A 5,370-nucleotide genomic window follows, 5' to 3' on the forward strand; every position below is an offset into this window, starting at 1 on the left:
AAGTCAGCTGCAGGCTGGCTTTTAAAGCTGCCAGTTAGTAAGAGGGTTATTTTGGCAACTGTGTCAGCGCGTAAGGGAGGGTAGCAATATCCTTCTCGAAATAGAAGAATGAACTCACAGAAACAAATCATGTCCATGTGAACATCAGAATCTGGTCATTTAGTATTCCAGTTTTGCTGTAAAGCCAGCTCTCAGTAGCCCAGGATGAAGATCAAAGCATACACAGCAGCAACGCATCAGTAGTTCCTCACCTGATACACAGCAAATGGCTCCACGTAGGACTGCTCTGTGTTTAGGAACAGCATTGGATGAGGAGGTACCACCATAGGAGCAGGCCAGGGATGGGTTTGGAGCATCCTGGCCCTTTGCTACACCCAGCAGAGATGCACCCATTCCTCAATTCTCCATCTCATCAACCTACCACTCCGTGTCCAGCCGTAGGACACGCAGTGACACGGGCATCTCAAAGAGCTCTAAATTTGGGGGGTGAAAATCCAAACATCTATCCCCCATGGAAAAGTCATCAGAAATTAACTTCTTTTTTGTTTTAAAGAATGAACAAAGCAGCTATTCAAGAGTGTTTGCAAGGAGTAGGCTGGCATGGATCAGAATATGAAAGTTCCTTAGCCAAATAACACTATTCGAGAATCATTCTTCTTGATGTTAGGGCTCAACCAAGTTATTACAGTTGTCAAGTCTGCTCCAAACAAAAGAAGTTATTGAATTTTACTCACTACAAATGGTCAGGATTTGAGATTTACATCTCACCTAATCATAACACCTCCAGCTACAGGGCTCAACAAACCTGGGACATAGCTAAGAGTGCTCCCTACCTAAATAAAAGTTTACTCAGTTGTCCATGCATCCACACCACTTCCCGTATCCGCAGCATATTGCTAAGGACCTTCCTTCTGCATAGACCACAAACAATTATCACAATCACTTCTACCCAAAGCTTCTCAGTGTGTTTAGAGAGCCTCCTATTCAAGAGATGGAGAGACTCAGTTCTGCTTCCCTTCTAACTCCTTTTACTGAATGCTGACAATGTACTGGCACAACGCACCATCAGCAACTGGTGTGCTGAAAATAGCGTCTCTAATCTGAAGAGCATTGGGTTCAGCACAAAATCCTGCAAATGTTTACAGCAACTTAAAATAGGTGATTAATAGGAATATACAAACAGTTGTATTTTCTTTAAAAAATACAGTCACAGAACACAAATTCTTGTATTAAAATTACTGTGGAGTTACCTCATGCTGTTCCTTTTGGGATCTGGAGCAAGTTTATGTTGACTAAGTTACATCACAATGATATTTATCATGCTCACACCTGTGAACCAAAATAATTTGGTGTTCTTCCAGTTCCCTTCTCACATAGCTTTTCATGTTGTCCCAAACAGCCATTATGTTTATACAAGTGACCCATGGTCAGGGTTGCCAGGCTGTCCTCTCCTTACTTAGCGTTGGGCATACTACCAGCTGCAGCCTCTTTGTGTTCATCTACTGCAAGTGTCAACATATCATTTATTTTCTAAGTAGTCTAAGTTGTCTTGATCCTTTCTGCATCCATGTTACAGCCCTCTTCTAACACTGTGGCAAGAAAAAAGGCTTTTGTCCCAGCACGGAAAATACATTGCTTAAGGCACTCCTGAAACAAGTACTGGGAGGTACTGAAAATAATAGATCCCTCAACAGGCAGACTTGATAACCATGAAACAAATCATTGATCCAGGAGCCCCTTGAAGGCTGAAGATCTGGACAGGACTCCAGGATGCGCGGTGCACCACGTGTTCCTCCCAAAAGCCTTGTCAGACAACTAAAAGTTCTTTATTGTACAGAGAGAACCTATTCAAGATACACAGAGCATGTTTGTTTCTTTTCGCAGAAACACAGATTACCACCTTGGCTGAAAGTCAGCAAAGATTTTCCAAGTTCTCCTGCTTCTCCGAGGTTACAGCATGTTCCAAAAAAACAAGCACGGTAAGCAACAACGTCCCATACAGTTACTTTCTTTCTGAGCCTTGCTATTTCCCTCACATCCATTGTGCAGCGGTTCTGCTGGAGTCTATTGAAGGTTTTTCCCATTTCTGAGCACCTCAAAACTGTCTTGTTGCATGGTCTGTTCTTCACCACTCTGGAATAAAATCAGAGTTGCTAACAGAATGAAAGAGTTTATTGAAAAAACAAGCATTGTCTGGTGTCATTACAAAGCATACACTCCATTTTGATCATGCAAGGAATTAAATCACAAAACCAGTGCAAGTTTGTTATCTTGACAAATCTTAGCAAGACATTTTCTCTTCAGTTAAAAGCTCATTGTGGCTTTTTTCCTCCTTTAGTAAGGCCCCATAAAGGCTTTTTGATATCAATGAAAATCTTAAAAGGCTTTACTTAACAGTAGAACCTTAATCAATGCAGTTTAAAAGTACTGCAGTTATGTATAAAGTACAAGGAGACAGTACCTTGAAAGTGCAAATTAGTAGGAAGAAACATTGTTACCCCTCCAACCACCTTACACTCATTGAATTAACTGCATAGAAAACTTAGAGCATGTCTGAATCATGAATCTGAATCTAAAAGCACACTCCAGTTACACAAAGTAACCTCTTAACAGACATTCAAGTCAGGGCCGCCTTCTCTGTCATGCCTGAACAGCAGCTGTGCCCTTCCAGCCACATGAATAGCGGGAAGCCAGGCACCACAATTCATGAATTCATGGCAACCATAAACATATATTTTTTTTTTATTTTTTTTTAAAAAAAAAGGATGTGTTTCACCACACAAACTGGGGGTGGTGTTATCCTGTTAAAAAGCTGCCTGAAGAAGTTCAAACACCAGCCCAACCTCATCGTAACCTTCTCTGAACCATGCAGCTAATTAGGTACGTGGGCTCATACAGTCTGTTCATGCTAATCAAATTTAGCATAGTAGCAAACCCAGCTTGCAAAAACATCATAAGAAAGTTGGCAAATATTTATCAGCGCCAGGACCTCCCAAGTCTTGAAGAAAAACTACTATGGGGCTGCCTTCCAAATCTGTACAGTAGCTTCTTACATTTTTGCTGTTTTGGAAACCAACCAGCAACTGTTTACATTTCACGACTTGTGCTTACACGTTCCCTTTGTTGACAGTGTCTGGAAAACTTGAGAGTGAGGGGATTTTGCAAACACCTCCATTGTCCAAATATTCCCATTTATCATGTATCATAACCTAAAAATGCCACACATTTAAAACTAGTAAAACATGGTAAGTGCAACAGATCACCCCTGCCTAATTCCAGATAAATCCCACCCAAACACATATGCCAAGATGACTGAAATGCATTACTCTACTGAGTTTCATAAAGCTTTTGTGTATCATACATCATTGGGGGTGTATCATATCATACACCTCCAATATTCCCAACAGTGTACCAAACCATCCACCTTTTCTTGCAAAATATATAAAATCCTAACAACCATAATTTAGGAGGGAATATCTTGAGAGTCATTCAAGCTCTCCGTCCTAGAAGTATCCCCACCTCTGCCTCCCAGGTCACAGCAATGACTCACCCTTGTTTTCACAGCTGTTGTGCAGAACACAGCACAAAGTTATTATTCCTGACAGGTACTACTTAGTTGCCTCAAGTCTTCTAGTATGTACCCGTCATCTACCTTTCTATTTCCCAAAGGTATGCTCCATTGTCATCCTACAACTGCTTACATGGTAGTTAAACACTTCTTTTCTACAATGCAAATATCCACTCAAAGGCTTCATTATTAATGTTTTTAGAGACTGCAGTGAGTCTCTGAGGATAAGAAAAGGAATGCTGATGCATCCCATTGCTGGCTCTTCCCTCTGCCCAATAACACACGTGGCCAGCTGTGCAATATTATATGTGAGAAAAATTTTCCTTCCTGACCCTTCCCCAGGTAGCAATCACTCTATGCCCTGAAGCAAGGTATTTCCTTCTACTTCTGTATTTTCTAATTTCTCCCTTACTCAGCACTGGAAACCAGTAAGATTTTCTGAAAAATCTAGCACTTTACTCTGCATTAAAATCAGTTAATCCAACAGGTAGTTAAGAAAGGCATCGCAGCACACTGAGGAATCAACCCTTCACTTTGTGAATGTCAGCAACTAACATGAAAATGACAAAGAGAGGTTTCATCAACAGTTTCAGTCGTAAATTTCCCACATAGAAATCTATTAGTGATCTCTTCAAAACTGAGAAGTGTTATCAAATACCATACTACTTTTGCAATAGCATTACAATGACTTTGGGAACAGAGACATTTCTAGATCTACTGATTTGGCTGTGAGGGCTGGGTGGCAATGGACAAACTTAGCTGTCAAGACATAGAAAGACAGTCAGCATACAGCTTCTGGATTTCCTGGATAACCTCCACACATCGTCAGGAAAGCATATGTGGATGTTCTAAAGCTCAGGAGCCAGTGTCACTCATAGCTGGTTATGGCATAGTCCACCACCACCTCTCCTCTGCACACGTTTACTCAAAGACCTACACATTCCCAGTTTCTCTGTTGCCCGTAATGCTCTACCACAGATTTAGAAATGGCGTTGGCTTCTTGAAAAACAGCAGCTAACAGATGGCAAGCAGGGAGCCATGGGATTATGTCAGAGTCTGATTCTCAGGTGCAAACTTTGGCTACACGTCCAACCAGGAGCTACAGGCGTCATCCCACAAAGCCGAGGCCAGGCCCGGCAGCAGCACATGGAGGCACGGCGAGAACCACGGCGCAGTTCAGAGGCTGCTCGCTCACATCGAAGCGGTGACCTGTCGGGAAGCAAAAGGCTGTTTGTTACGGCGCCTGTGTTTTGTGCCAATTATGAAGCAGTTACAGTGAAAGATGTCGCTTTGATGTAAATCTCTTCAGGTAGTGAATGTTAAACACCACGCACCGCTGGGTAGGTGTATGATTTTGCAGGATTGGAGCCCGCATCCAGGAGTAATTAGTAAGACTGTGCCAATCTCCAGCCCGTGTACTGGACTGCTGGGCCTGATGCAGAGGCTACACAGTGGGACATCGTAATTAGCAGAGATGCAACACTGTGAATAATTGGAAAGATACGGAAATGCCACAGAAGTTTATAAACGGGAAAAAAAATTCCTTAGATCTAGACAACCTCGTATCACCATGAAACTTAAGGCTCTCCTTTTGAGGGGGGTGTGAGGGAGCGCCGCTATTAAACCCGGCAATTTCCTAATTTTCTCTTGGCTGCGACCAGCCTGTGGCTACGGGCAGGCGGGGACGACCACGGGGCAGCACCGAGCCCCCTGCCCCGGGGGGGGGGGGGGGGGGAGACGAGCCGGGGGCACCCTTGGGGCACCGGGCGGAGCTGGGCCGGGCCGGGGCCGTCCCTTTCGCG

General features: G+C 43.3%; 1 long non-coding RNA gene across 1 annotated transcript; it reads right to left on the reverse strand.

Moving 5' to 3' along the window:
- Window positions 1-2,154: 2,154 nt before the first annotated feature.
- Window positions 2,155-5,236, reverse strand: LOC311439349. Its single transcript, XR_014694668.1, has 2 exons — window positions 4,903-5,236; window positions 2,155-4,777 (listed from the first exon to the last, which is right to left on the reverse strand). It is a non-coding gene; the product is annotated as an uncharacterized lncRNA (long non-coding RNA).
- Window positions 5,237-5,370: the final 134 nt, after the last annotated feature.

This window comes from Aythya ferina, assembly GCF_964211825.1.
Source record: "Aythya ferina genome assembly, chromosome: 7".
NCBI lineage: Eukaryota > Metazoa > Chordata > Aves > Anseriformes > Anatidae > Aythya > Aythya ferina.